This window comes from Paramisgurnus dabryanus, chromosome 6 (genome assembly GCF_030506205.2).
Source record: "Paramisgurnus dabryanus chromosome 6, PD_genome_1.1, whole genome shotgun sequence".
In the NCBI taxonomy this organism is placed as follows: domain Eukaryota; kingdom Metazoa; phylum Chordata; class Actinopteri; order Cypriniformes; family Cobitidae; genus Paramisgurnus; species Paramisgurnus dabryanus.
In genome coordinates, this window is record NC_133342.1 from 10415550 (window position 1) to 10431819 (window position 16270).

The following is a 16270-nucleotide window of genomic DNA, read 5'->3' on the forward strand; positions in this document are numbered from 1 at the left end:
AAAAAAAAAAGACGGAGCCTTATTTATTTTTATTTTATAGATGTATAATGTACCCCCTTGTATTTCTTATTATTTAAAAAAATATTTAAAATAATTTTAAAAGGACGCAGCTGTGCGTTTGAGAAACGACCGGAAACGACTTATATGTCGCGAGGCCATCACGTGACCACAATATTTACCAGAAGACCGTTATTTGCTCGATAACCCTCAACTTCTTTGTCGCAAATAACATCTTTAATAACCTGTAAATAATAAATATTTTACACATTACGTTCCTCTTCACTTTGTAATAGTATGTTTTTGATTTAATAGTCGGCTTTAAGTTAGTTTTTCTGTCAGTTTGATCGTCAAAATCTTGGTAAGTAACTTGTCATTTCTGGGTTTTAATTGTTAGAAATACGAATTAAAGAACAGATATAACTAATATAACTGAAACCATTAATAAATACAATTATCGAACCACTCCAATAGAACAACGTTAACGGTTTTGAGTGGTTTCTAGGAAAAGGTCTGACAGTAACGTTATCCGTATAAGGGCCATTTTAACGTAACGTTAAAGGGCGGGAAAGGTTTGAGACATAATAACTCTATTAAACTGGCTGGTTTATCCCCACCAGTGCGTAACATGTAAAGTTAACGTTACGGCTTCGGGACTTTGCAGCGACCTGAATAGCAGTGCATTGATAAACGTTAATTTACTATTAATCGCGTATAGAACATTAATATACGACGATCATTCTGTAGATCGACTAACTTACATGCATGCATAACAACATATTTTCTGTTAAAATGGTTAACTTACATTGACACTGAAACTCTGCCGTCAGCACTGTTGCTTCACCCGTCGGAACATCCTACTAGTTTAGGGAGTTAAAAATCGAGTTGGAAAAGAACAAAAGATCGTTCTGCTATCGTTCGACACGACACCCAGAAGCTGCAAAAAACGACTGAGGTTACACTCTACTGAATTATCGCAAGATCGCAACGTTGAGTGCAGGCAGCCCACACATCTCTCAGATGTGTTTGACTTCATGCTGATGTACGCGCAAACCGATCGTGACATCAAATACCGCGAGTTCAAACCTTTTCAGGGGCTTTCCCAAACTCTCGCGGTACTTTGATGTCATACCACGTGCTGTCTGCGCATCTCGGTGTTAAGTCAAACACACCTGAATGTATTTGTTGGCTGCACTCCCTTGCGCTCAGTGATGTAGGTGTAACGAATTAAATGTATTAAATTGATATTATACAAATAAATATTGTAATAAAAATCTTTATAAAATAATTAGCTGTCATTAATAAATAATCTTTGATTTGAAACATCAGTATACGTGAATTAACCCTCAATTTATGAAATGCCTAAACATCAAAATGGTGAAAATACAACAATGTATATTTGACCAATTCAGCATTTATTAACTTTTGTCTTTTTAAATTGACTTCAGAAGTTATCTACAGCCACACATCCACTGTATACCAAGTTATGATGATCAATTATGAAAATGCAAAAGGATTGATAGATCAGTAAACAAGCAACAAAAAGGTAATGTCTTAATAGATTTCTGCTTTTGTTACTTATTCATGTATTTTAATTACATAGTTCAAAATCAAACGTTAATAATTATAGGGTTTCAACTTGTTGCAGCTTTACAAAAAATGTAGAATTTGTAGGAGCGCATGGACATCTGAGTAACAAAGTCATATTATGCAGATGGGTGCTCATGGTGGCCTTCAAATAAATACATGGACAGGCTGCTAAAGAGGGTCAGGATGATGGAGATGCAAGAGCCAAAGACAGCACAGACCAAACACCAGGCCAGAATTCTGCATGAGTCAGGTAAGCAGAATCAGTTAAACTGTATAAAATAATTAATTAATAGACAGTACAATTAATAACACATTATTTTTCATAGCTGTAAAAAAACAAAAGAATGAAACAGTACCTGCATTTTAGTTTCTAGCTGTAAGAAAAAATGAAGAGGAGGTAGAAAATCTTGATGAAAGTAGTTTATTGTGGTAGCAGTGACAAAGCACGTCGTACTTTGGGTTCAGCGGAGTAAGATTGAACCCTGAGCAAAGTCAGTCTTAACACTTTATAGTTTCAAACCTGTTTTCCCACCCCTAATGCTAATGAAGTATCCCTTTAAATGTAAATTAAGACTAATACTACAAATGACCTCTATATCTCCCACTGTGCTCACATGGGTCATTGTAGTATCCAACTCACTGTGTGCTCAACCAAGTGGTCAGATAATGTTTAGATAGATGTCTTTTATTATCATGAACCCTCTTTGATCTGTGTTGGTTCAAGAAGTCTCACATTTGCTCCCATACTACTATTAAGAAAGTATTACTTCAGGTTATATTATTGTATTGCTTGAACTGAGATTACCTTTTATGATTATCAAGCCTTTTAGAGGGATGAGCTTTATTCAACAGCTAAATTGGAGTGGAATCTTTGTCAAGGCTGACTATAAATTCTTACATAGCCTTTTTCACAAAGTTGCCGACAACTGGAAGAATGTCCCAAATTGCTGCAAAAAGAAATTCAGTAAGTCCTTATAAAAGAGACAGTTTAAAAAGTAAAACGGCTTCATTTAACTTCAAAATACCTCTAAATCCTTAAAGGAACACACCCACATTTTGGGAATTTAGCTTATTCACCGTATCCCGAGTTAGATAAGTCCATACATACCTTTCTCATCCCTGTGCGTGCTGTAACTCTGTCTGATGCAGCCCCCGCTAGCTTAGCTTAGCACAAAGACTGGAAGTGAATGGCTCCAGCTAGCATACTGCTTCCAATAAGTGACAAAGTAACGCGGACATTTTCCTATTTATGTGTTGTGATTTGTATAAATTCACTACCAGTCTTTTGTTCTAAGCTTAGCTAGCGGGGGCTGCGTCAGACAGAGTTACAGCACACACGGAGATGAGAATGGTATGTATGGACTTATCTAACTCTGTTTGTTTATTTGTAAATGTAAAAAATGCAGCTTACCATTCCAAGCTCCAGTGGGCAGGTTAAAGAGTATTTCTTAATGAGAGACAGAAAACAGAAACACATTTTTAATGGCATTTAAAGACAACATACCACTTCATACAACTAAATTTTCTGTTTAATCCATAGATTGAGTAATTTTCACTCTAGCGACCCTGGGGTGACCACCAAGGACGAATGCAAAGTAAGTGACCTACAAAATAAAAACATTAATATTTTACGACTGTTTCGAGATAAGTACTCTGCATATCTATAGTAATATGCAGATTCTTGAGTAAGAATTTCTCTCAGACAATATAGACTCAGATGGCTTCATTGTTGACCATATTTGTAGTTTAACAATTTTTATCATGTTAAAGTTCTCACACAAAAATTTCTAGTCTAAGAATGCTACAAGAAACCTGTTGTGCAACTTACCTGCTTCCCATTTACAGCTCCAGTGAGTGTCTTTTAAGAGCTATCCCCTGAGTTTCTTTGTCTTCATAAGTATACCTTTTGACTGACTGTTCTGAGAATGAATCAATAGACCTTTTGCGAGTCAACGTCACAGTTACGTCACGCGCGGATGTGGTGGCAGAAAAATAGTGGAAATGAATGAGACACGAGTGAAAAGAACAATATAACTCACTAGAAAATGTTTTGTGGTGCTGTTGAGTGTCAGAATAGGAATGCCAAAATAGATGACCTTCATTTTTATAGTATACCGTCGTCGAAGACACCATTTAAAGATAAACGTAGGTGTTTATGGTTGCAATAAAAGCCCCCAACCGGACAGACTGGAGTGATGAAATCATATGAAAATCTTTTAATAATTTGAATAGAAAATAATTAGAGAAGATATCCGTTGTTTTGTCGAAGTCTGATCCCTCTATGTGTTTCTTATAGCGTTTTCATCACGTTACGTTTATAATTTATTTAGAAAGATTAAAGATTTGAATTAGTTCACAATATCAATAATATTACCATTTATTAAAGTTTTCGTATTTTTTCGTTTTCTATTACTTCTTTTTACCATATATCTTAGCCTATGTCTTCTTCCTGTTTGTTCTAAATTATGACGTTTACTAATAAATATATAAACATAGCACACACACACACACGATGTAAAGTGTTAATAATATATAAACAGGCCTATACAAATTAATTTGTATGTAAACATAATAGCTTTAGATCAAACACGTAGGCTAAAAATATAAGGAAGAAATTGAAAACAGGAAATGATGAAATATTTAATAAATTATATTATACAGAATACATAATAGTATTGCTCTTATAAGTACTTCAGCGATTCATACTGTAAAAATAATTGATTTACCAATAAAGAACAATACATTACATACATGCACACAATTAGTAGCCAAGCCATTTAAACTTTTAATTTATTTAAAAAATAAACGTAACTTGGTAAAATGTTACCCTTAAGAGAAATATAGGAGAAACAGACTTCAACAGAACACTGGATCCTTAAAAAGCACAGTTTAATGCAAAAACACTTCACACAGCTATTAAGAAGCATTCACTTTCTGCCACCAGTTGGGCTCCGCCCACAAAAAACGTCATCTCTGTTTGCAAACACGCAAAAGATCTATTGAAACAATGTCACAAAGCCAATTAGCAATAAACAGCATCTTAATACAGTTCTTTAATGTATAAAACATTTTAGCATCCTACATCTAATATTTGGAATTTTCATCTTAACAGAGTTTAGTCAATAATCACTGATAAAACAGAAAATACTGAATATGAATGAGATATGTCTGTTCAAATCTAGTCATGTTTGCTCTATTTCTTCCTTTTTGTGTCAAAAGCAGCTACAAAAGTCCCAAAGGCTCTTTAAAGAACTATTCCCTGAGGGTCTTTGCCTTCGTAAGTATACGTTTTGACTGACTGTCAAGATACCTTCAACGTTTTAATTGATCCAAACTCAAATACAATGTCACAAAGACAATTAGCAATCAATAGCATCTTAATAAACACAGATCCTTTAAAGGCGGAGTGCACAATGTTTGAAAGCCAATGTTGACATTTGAAATCACCTAAACAAACATGCCCCTACCCCAATAAAATCTGGACCTTCTTTTGATAGATCGGCCCCACACATATGCAACCCTGGCAAGGATGTCGGTTAGTAGACACGCCCCTTACTGCTGATAAGCTACAAGTGTGTTTTGGTAGTCGGCTGACTCCCTTTTTTAAAGCGTTTTTCAAACATTGTGCACTCCGCCTTTAATGTATAAAACATTCTAATATCTTACATCTAATATTTGACATGTTCATCATAACAGAGTTTAGTCAATAATCACCGATAAAACAGAAAACACTGAATATGAGTGAGAAATGTCTGTTCAAATCTAGTCATGTTTGCTTTTTTTCTGCCTTTTTGTGTAAACAGCGGAGCTTTTAACTTTTTATCTCAGTTAAATCAAACTAAACTCTACGAAAGCACCGAAAGAAAAAATCTTTGCCAAAGCTAATGAAAAACTCAGCCGAAGCATTTTCCTAATTAATTTGCCAATTTTCTCACCATTGAACGAGTTACAATCAGAATGTCCTATTTACTATTTATTTATTTCACTTTATTTAACAATGATTTTTTTTTTTACTTTCCAGCTGTCATTATAGGGTCTTTTTACACCTGGTCACTTCTCTGATCAGACAGCTATAGAAAGACTTGTTAAAACGTTTCCATTTACATTCGACTTGCCTAAACAAATGTAAATCCGATCTTCTATTCCTGCACAAAATCCAAATAACCTATATTAATTACTCTGCCTAAAGAAACTTGCAATGATGCTCATATAGCACTGTATGTTGAGCAGCAGACACATGCCTGTGTGCATGGTCTAGTACGAGGTACGACGAGCAGAGTGAGCGCGAGAGACGGCGGCAAGATTGACAGATGACAGGGGAAAAAGCGCCCTCAACAAAGCTGTCTAACAAAAAAACTAATTGTTAACTAAACTAATTGTTAACAGATTGACTCATTATTCTGTACAATTTATTCAGCCTTTTCACTTTTTCGGTTGCCGAAAATTGGGTGCATCCCTACTAAACTCTAAGTTCACTTTACAAATGATGATTGGCTCCTGCTGTTAACAGACTGATTATATAGATTTAACACTGCTTCAATTATACTTTGCACATCTGTGGGTGAGCCTCAAATACATCAGTGATGTACATTTTAAGTTGCCATGAAACGGAAGTATTGATTGCCAAATTTTCCTCGTGGTGATGTATATCTGAACGAAATTGGCTTTTGAAATAAAAACCCAGGCAAGTCTGGATTTAAATTTGTCCATCGAGATCTGATAGGATTGTTTGAAGTTAATTGCAGCGATCATCTCCCGGGTCCCCACACCCACCTGACATACCATATGACCGTAAGTAAAGAGAGATCGTTTTGAGGAGGGGAAGAGATTTGCATTTTTTATTTGATTAGGGCCCATTCATTTTTTTTTAAATAATGAAGCTCACAGATAAGTAATTTGTAACATCTACCACAGTATTACAAAACATATTACAGTTTTTCATTTTATTTTCATGGCAACTTTAACACTGCTGCTTCTGCTGTGATGTAGGGCTAACCCCCCAGTCACATTAGCTACAAGCGACAGAGACAGAGCGACAGGCTACCATTCATTTTCAATGGAAGTGGCCGTTTGCCAGCGACAAGCGACGAGCTCGCCGGTGCGCGAGCAAGGCGGGGCCAAAATAGACAACCAGGCTATTTTATGCAAATGCTGAGCGATGCGACAAAGCGACTGCCAATCGGAGTGAAGGAGCAACGTGACGTAGGTCTGTGGTCGTGTCTGAGAAAATAATTCAAGATGGCGGAAAATGCGCATTTATGTATATATCTGATAAGTTTGGCATTTTATCTCAAATATTTTGTTACTTTTATCGAGAAATAAATACTTTTAAATCCAAAAACACCTTTCTTGTAACTTAACAATACCTCTAAAGTGACTTTTGATACCGCTTTTAGAAACTAGCCAAGGAACGCCCATCAAGCGGGTGCGTGTCGCTCGGTGTCGTTCACTTTTGTAGCTAATGTGACTGTAGGGTTAGGCTTGATGCAGTCAGCAACGAGAGCAATGCTACAAACGACTCCCACCCTTATAGTTGATGTGTAGTAAAAGATGTGTGTCGTGCCTCACAAATTAGAAAGTGTTTGGATGAAAACTGCTAAAGCATTGACAATTCCCATTTCCACAATCAGGGAAATGATTAACACCATCAAATGTGTCTATACTTTCTTAAAGGGGTAATTCACCCCAAAATGTGTCATTCTAAACCGCCAAGCCCTCGGATTGTCTTTAGAACACATTTTTAGATATTGTTGATGAAACAATATACAATAGTCTGTCCAATAGACTTCAGTTTGTTTCTCAATTCTTTTCCGAGAAAAGAATGAAAGACATCACCTAAAAGGTCCATGTTCCATCAGTAGTTCAATAATAATATTATAAAGCAACGGGAACACTTTTGCACGCAAAGAAAACAAAACAAATTATTTTATTTAACAATTTGTTCTTGCGCTTGGTTGTTCAGTGCGTGTTCACTTGCAGACTACGGTGCATATAATTTTGATCATGACTATAACTACCTAAACCAGCCCAATCCTTGTCATCTCACAATGATTAATCTAAGATTTGTTAATCAGAGTTTAAAATTGTAGTGCAACACAACTCCAATTAAAGGAACTATGGGATCAACAACCTCTAGATAAGCTCTCTTTACATTAATCCTTGTTGGTGCAAGCCACCCTTAGTGATGTAATTTAGATATTAACATTTGCCAAGAACTGTATTGCAATGTACACAATTGTAACATTTTATTTCTTTCATTTTCAGATTTTCACTGTCCTTCACTCTCACCAAGTTGTTAATCTCAGAATTCTTCCTGTAGACTGAACAGAGTCATAAAACTCCTGCAATATCTCATTTAAAAGAGAAGCAGAGTAGATCTCGAAATCACAATTGTTCTGTCTTTGGGGCAAAAAGTCACTGAAAGTGTTAACGTCCTATTTAGTTGCCTTTTTCGTATTGACCTCATTTTTGTCGTAGACTTTAAAGAAGAGACGCACACAGGTAACTCGCGCCTGCATCTCTCTCTCATCGATCTTATCTAACGTAGCTCTGCCGGTGTTAATTCTTTGTGCCGCTTTTTGTCATTCAACGTCTCCAAGTTTTCCATTTCGTCTCGTGCCTGGGCCCATTTCTCAAAATTGCCATATTCACCATACAAATTGAACGATATGCAAAAATCATCCCTTTAGCCTACCTAAATAAACATAAACAAATCAGAATAGAGTATTTAAACAGCCCGTGGTATATTTACTTTTAAAGTAATTTAACATTAACAATAGATCGCTTACCAATAAAGAACCTATTATCAATGAAATAATTACAGACCAAAACTTAGATGCACTCTGTTTAACAGAAGCCTGGCTTAAAGCAGACAATTACATTAGTTTAAAAAAATCCACCCCAACACTATTATTATAAAAACAAACCTCATTTAAAGGGGAGAGGGGGTGGTTTAGTAAGGAATAATTGACGACGGGCCATTGAATTATAAGAATGGCTGCATTCACGTCGTGCCGCATTGCACCTTGGGTGTGCATTATTTTCAAATTATTCAAAGGACCGGATGCAGTTTCAGACCAACTTTTTTTCCAAACAAAATTACGGTTATTAGAGAAAACATTGAAGCTACACAAGCAGCCACCACTCTACCCAATAGTACATTTAACACTAGATTACCATTCGAACATCTTGAGTCATTTAAAGCTTCTACAATAGAAGAGCTCTTTAAATTAGTAACATCATCCAAATCATTGTCCTGTATGTTAGAGCCCATCCCAACAAAATTACTTTAAGAGGTATTCCCTGTAGTGTCAGACCCAGTACTAAATATCTTTAACTAATCTCTAGAATTAGGATACGTTCCAACAGCTTTCAAACTAGCAGTTATTAGACCGCTCATTAAAAACACACACCTTGACCAGGGAGATCTTAATAACTTTAGACCAATCTCAAATCTACCTTTTCTTTCTAAAATATTAGAAAAAGTAGTGGCAAGCCAGCTATGCACATTTATAGTGAATAATAGTACATATGAGAAGTTCCAATCAGGATTCAGGCCCCACCATAGCACAGAAACAGCGTTGCTTAGAGTTACAAATGACCTATTAACATCCGATCGTGGTGAAATCTCAATCCTTATATTACTAGACCTTAGTGCAGCCTTTGACACAATAGATCACAGAATCTTACTCAATAGACTAGAAAACTATGTTGGCATCAGTGGTCAGGCGTTAGGCGATCTGGTTTAGATCGTATCTAACCTAATCACTATCACTTTATTTATGTAAATGAGGAAGAGTCATCTCACTCCCTGGTTAAATACAGTGTACCACAGGGATCAGTTTTAGGTCCTATCCTATTCTCGTTATATTTGTTACCTCTAGGAGACATTATCAGGAAACATAACATAAGTTTTCACTGCTATGCGGATGATACCCAGCTTTACATCTTGTCACATCCTAGCGAAACACACCAGTTCTCTAAGCTAACAAACTGTATTAGCGATATTAGTGATTGGATGGCACATAACTTCCTTATGCTAACCTCCAATAAGACTGAGATACTTATTATTGAACCAAATCGCTCCAAACATAATATGTCAGATTACAAGTTACCCATAGATGGCTGCACTGTGGTACCATCTTTCACGGTTAGGAACTTAGGTGTGATGTTCGACAGCAGTTTATCCTTCGATAGCCATTTCTCCAACGTCTGCCGCACAGCATTCTTCCATCTTAGAAATATCTCAAAAATATGCCATATGCTGTCTGCATCAGATGCAGAAGAGCTTATCCACACTTTTATGACCTCTAGAATAGACTATTGTAACTCATTACTCGGGGGATGTCACGCAAATCAGGTAAACAAGTTACACCTAGTTCAAAACGCCGCCGCAAGAGTGATTACTCGATCTAAAACGTATGACCACATAAGTCCAATTCTGGAATCTTTACACTGGCTACCAGTTAAATATCGCATACAATTTAAAATAGTACTAATCACCTACAAAGCCTTAAATGGCCTAGCACCCTCATATCTTAGAGAATTACTATCAGAATACAATCCATCACGTACACTGCGATCACAAAATTCTGGCCACCCTAGAATCCCTAGAATATCAAAAGTGTTTAAAGGTGGTAGATCCTTCTCCTACTTAGCCCCTAAGCTCTGGAATGATTTACCAAATAATGTTCGAGTATCGGACACAGTCGATAAATTTAAAGCTAAACTTAAGACATTCTTCTTTAACAAAGCATTCACATAAAATGTCCAGTAAATGTACTTATCCCGCAATAGTTAGTTTGTCCAGAACAAAGCAGTCACATAACTCATCTGGATAATATATTTATGCCGCAATAGTTAGCCTGTCTGGAACAGAGTTAATTTAAACCACAATACTGTATGACACTTGCATTACATGTGAATGGCCCCTACGCTAATAGGATTCTGTTTCTCTCTCCCTGTCTCGTCCTTGACCCCGAGGACAATGAGACAAACAGACCCAATTCCTGCAACCGTGAAGGTCATCACACCGCTGATCTACTGACCGTCCTTCAACGAGATGCCCAGCCGATGCCTGACCAACGACCACCGGCAGAACCAGTTTAATCAAATAATTCTTTGGTGTCCCCAGAATACATATGTGAAGTTTTAGCTCAAGATATTACATAGATAAGCGTTATGTATGTAAAATAACACGTTATCTAACAGTGATATTTTTGGGACACACTCAAACTCACTGCCTTGTCCCAAACTAGACACAGCTGTGTTTTTATTTGAACAACACATTTGTGTTACTTTTAATACAACGTTGTTGTATACACACAGAGTTGTGTCTAGTTTTGGACAACGCATTTAGTGTTTAATGTAGTATATAAACACTGATTGTGTTTGTTTTAACACAACCATTTTAGTAAGATAGTGTGATTTTAGAAGAATGCAAACAATTCCTGTATGTTAGAATTGTTAATTTTAAATTGCTCATAGTAGGACTACTATGTAAATGAATTATTACGGTAAACAATTCTGCCAAATGCATAAATGTATCTCTAGTATATAATATGTGTTCAGAATTATTTTCTACTAATTAGAAAACACATGTTGTTGTTGTTTTAGATTAACTACATACGGTCCCTTGGGGGAGCCAACCCAGGAGCTGCTGTACACAAAATTTTGCGTAAATTGGCCTCCACTGAAATCCTGAGTGCCTACAGCATGAAAGGGAGGAAGGGTAAGAAAGCCTTCCAAAGGCTCAGAATGTGCCCTCTAATAACAGACAAGCTTTCTTCTTCGTCTCATTGTTTAAAGAAAAACTCATTTCTATCCGTTTATTCCCAGCAATATTAAAAGAGACAGAATAAGACAGGACCAGAATATAACACTCTAAATTCTGCTGGGTTATTTTTAAGCCAATGGTGGGTAAATATTGGACAGAACACATGGGTTATAAATAAACCTTTTAAATAAAACACTGCATTGAAAGAACCCAGTTTAGGTTTATTTATTATTTACTAATGCAGTATGCCTACTAGAAATGGGTCAATTAAGGCATGCTCAAGAAGAAAAGTGGCCAAGAAGAAAATACATTACGTTAGGACTGATGTGATTTGTAACTGGTACTGATGTGCTTATAAAATAAGAAAAATATATATGATCAGAATTTAAACTTGCATAATAATTATGCATGTAGTAATCATAACAACAGTTACAACAATACATCACAATTGTGGTATACATATACATGAGTATGACATGACATGATGAACTTGTATGTTTAATTTAGGGGTGGGGAACGTCGGTCCTGGAGGTCACAGACCTGCAGAGTTTTGCTCCAGCTCTAATCAAACACCGCTGAACAGGCTAATCAAGGTCTAAATAGTTACTAGAAAGCTATGGGTTTAATCAGGATTTGAGCTTAAATCTGCAGGACTGCACTCTTCAGGACCGACGTTCGCCCCCCTGGTTTATTTGGTACGTATTTGTACAGTAAATCATACAAATACCTATGAATATTATAAAAATAAGAATGAATCAAATCAGTTCAATGAGCCACCTCATAATACATAGCCTGTACTAATTGCCATGAGATTGTGTTTTCTTTTAAAATCAGCTGAAAAATTAATTTAACTCTTTCATCGAATTGTATTTACAATCTACACATTATAGAAATTATTGACTGTGATTATTTTATTTTATTTACAGAATCTACGCAGAAAAACTACAAGGCGTTAAAGGCGCTTGAGGTAGAAGACTTAATTGGATTAGCCCGGAAATTTGCCCCACACAGAAATTTTAAATGGTAATCATATTGTGTTTCCCACATGATTTAGGGGTCCAGGGCTGGACTGGGACAAAAAATCAGCCCTGACATTTTGGCCCAGACCGGCCCACTACATAGGATCACAAATGCCACCCATCTTTGTGCAACCTTGACTATGTATACCAACTCAAAGCCATATAATGATTAAGTAGAAAATTATAAGACCTGACACGTGACATTAGAATAATATAATGCAAGCACTGTAAAATGCTTTGAAGGTTAAATAAATCTGCTAGGTTTGAAAAATCTGCTAATTGTTTTAGCCAGTGTGCACAATGTGAAAAACTAACCATTTTAACCACCTTATGATAACACGGACACCTTATATAATATAACAGATACACGAGTGCAATTACAGTTTGATGTCATCCGCCTGTCGGTTCCTAAAGCGTAGCATAAACACACGTGTAAATGATCCCTCCTATGTACTAATGTTAATGTATGTTCTTCTAAAAATATTTAAAATTATCTTTGTTAATTTCTGCTATTTTGCAACGCAAACACTCCCCTGTAGCTACCTAATAATTCTGCCCAGTGCCCACACTGTATTTTATTGAAGTGTTATCTCCATAATTTTGCAAACAGCCAGTGGTCGATCACTTGAGTTGTTGACCGAGTTTTATCAATGGGATCTCTAACGACAGTGTTTTAAAAGCAGTTCTGCCTACCGCACTTCACTCGCTTCTCCCTCGTCTCTATTTTTAACAGATGCATGCACACACTGACACTGCATGCTCCCAAAGAGCATGTTTGGGGTAGATAAAAGTGAAATAAAAAGAACCAATGGACTGCTGATTAGGTGTCTCGTGGGTTAGGTCGTTGGCCAATAAAAAAAAATCATATTATAACGACCAGCCCCCAAGTGCGTCAGCCCACCAGCACTTGCCCGGCCAGAATCCGAGTCCAGCCCTGATCATGAGTATATATATCCTACCCAGGGGCGTAGGAATGAGTTTAACATTGGGGGGGACACATATCGGAAACCTGACAGATCCGTTAATGATTTGAAAAGAAATATGTCATACACTGCAAAACATTCACCGACATACTTTATTCTACTAAAATGATATAATTAACGTGTTCACTTCTAATCATGTTCAAACTTTCCTTTCATGATCAACAATCTAAAATCACCTCACCCTTCATATAACACCTACCTGGAGCTCAGTGCTAGCTCTCCCTGCATCACCCTCACCAGTGTCACCACTGTTAGTTTCCAGCTGAACTTCATCTTATCTCTAATATGAAAGTAGTGGAAATGGACAAGGTATAGAAAAATACTGATGGGAATGTCATGAACAAGCAAAAAACACACAGACAGACTAACTCATCATGTTCTTTTACAATCATCATCCTAAATACTGTTTTTAGTGTCAAATCGCTTTTCTCCATTACATTACTGGAAAGTCTGCCATATTTTCGCCAGCCTTTGTTGGCTAGTAAGGTTAATAGTAACAACGTTTACCTAGCAAGAGTGTAGCGTTACTAGTTAAATGTTGAATCACAACATCAGCTTAATATCAACAAGTCTAAGGCATGGGTTAAAGTGAAAAAAAAAATCACAACGTGGCAATTTTAACATAATAAATGATCTATATGGTATTTTGAGCTAAAACTTCACATATGTTCTCTGGGGACACAAAAGATTTGACATTTGACATCTTAAAAAAGTCTTGTGAACTGACACTTTATGTAAATAGGTGAGACCAATAGCATTTTAAGGAGAGATGTTTTAAACTGCTTTAAAATTGTCAGTTTGCATATTTTAAATGCCATTTTTAATCTCTGAAATATACTTCAGTATTTACTTCAGTAAATACACTTTCAGTGCATGCATGTTTATATTTTATTTTCTTCTGATAAATAGTAAGCTACCACTTTTTTGCTATTAATGCAATATTGAAGTCTCAGGTGGCATATATAGAGTTGCCAACTGTCACTATAAAATACAGGACCAAAGGTGGGCTACAGCAGCAGTGCAAGTATGGTTTTGTGTGAATATACATTGTATTGTTTTAAGCCATTTGTCAAAATGATAGTTAATCTCCTAATTTATAACTTTTATGCCTACAACATATGGTAGGTTTATTAATAGTTTGTTAATTTACAGCTTTACTTTTAACACAGTCCTTTAATTGAACCATTCCCTTTACTATATGTCTAAAGCAAACTTGTGACTCCTGCACTAAGGGTTAAAAAAACGTTATCCCCTTCATGTTAATTTTTGTGACAAACTAAAAAAACATCTTAAATAGATTTAGCTATTTAAAACACGCGTACAGGCTGTGACTCACGCACGAGAATGTCCAAGCAAAGTTGGAAATACTTTTGGGGCATTTCAGATTGAGGCGAAACAGCTACAGTAAATTACCCACTTTATTAAAAGAAAATATGAAATCGTATATCACCCCTGTAATGTACACTCGACGGGACGGGGTCTGTGATTGGATGACAGGTGTCGGGGATCATTATCATGTGCCGTGATCAGCAGCACTGCTGCTTATGCCGCGGGTTCGACTTCGGGCAGCGGTGCTGGAACCGACAGGCGGATGACATCAAAGTACCGTAAAAGCATTTCGATAGCAGTCTCCTCGTATGTTTTCTTGAATCGCTCTCACAGGATTTTGATGTCATCTGCCTCTAGGTTCTTGTGACGCCACATGAAGTTTAACAAACATTTACCAGTCACTGATTAGATCAGCGTATCAGTTAAAAAACGGGACGCGAGTGGTCAACGGGACAAATCCCTAGGCATACAGTGCAAAGACACAAATTTTACCAGCTTAACACACTACAGTCTGAAAACCCGGAGCGAAGTGATTACAGAATGCTTACAGTGAAGAGAAGAACGTGCTTTCGCTCCACTCCAGGCTTTGATCAAATCCCGCTTAGCAAGGGGAATACACGTCGTCTTTATGAAAAGTGAATTTAAAAATTTTGCAATTGACGAAGAACTTTAATCCATGGCTTACGTTAGACATAAAATATAATTATCCTCCTGGACAAAATTTATACCAACTCACATTTCCTTTCTTTCTTTTCTTCCCCAGTAGAAAGAAATCATTTAAACTGAGCTGCTGCTGTCTCTTTATATTAACCTCAGACGACCTGTCGTCAGTTTCAGACCCCACTAGCCGTTGAGGGGGTGGGGCGGGCCGGTGAAAAGACGCTGTGTTGCGCTTTCAAAATAAAAGCACGCGAGTTAAAGATTTTAAAATCAAATATTTTTCAAATAATTTTTGGGGGGGGACAAATGAAACTGTCTCCAATATTGGAGGGGACACGTCCCCCCCGGTTCCTACGCCCTTGATCCTACCTGATGCAAAAGTATTCGTATTAATTCTCTTAATTTTCAAACATATTTTAAAGTTTAACTTCAGAAAACTGTGCCTACAAAGTGGAGGGACAGAAAATGTCAAGTGAACACAAAGTTCATTTATGCATTTATGTTTTTTCAAAGTGCTAATAAGCATGTCCTCGAATTAAAAAAATAATTGTTCTGAACCACCATACTCAATCCAACAGCGACATCTAGCGGTACATTAAAATAAAAACTCGTTTCAATGTGTATAACAAATTTTACTTTTACCAACTTGTAGCAGTTGAAGTAACAAAAAAAAAACTTTTAAATAGATTTATTCTAAAAATACTAAGGTAAAGGAGAATCATTTTGCTGATTAAATTAGTTGTTGTAGAGAAAATAGCCTACTTTTAAAGAAATCATGCGTAAACTTTTTTACTTTTATACACTTCATCATATTGGTTTAACTACTAGGCTTATCCGAATATCGTAAAGAATCATTATCAAAATTACTCAATATCCTGGCGCTGAACCTTTTCTTGTTTGTATGTCTCTTGTTTTTC

The 16270-nt window shown here is 36.4% G+C and overlaps 1 long non-coding RNA gene across 1 annotated transcript; it reads right to left on the reverse strand.

Annotated features, from left to right (window-relative positions):
• Nucleotides 1-1072: 1072 nt before the first annotated feature.
• LOC135744161 (uncharacterized) lies at nt 1073-13208 on the reverse strand. Its single transcript, XR_012336818.1, has 5 exons — nt 13075-13208; nt 2999-3034; nt 2393-2534; nt 1944-1961; nt 1073-1824 (listed from the first exon to the last, which is right to left on the reverse strand). It is a non-coding gene; the product is annotated as an uncharacterized lncRNA (long non-coding RNA).
• Between the last annotated feature and the right edge of the window lie 3062 nt (nt 13209-16270).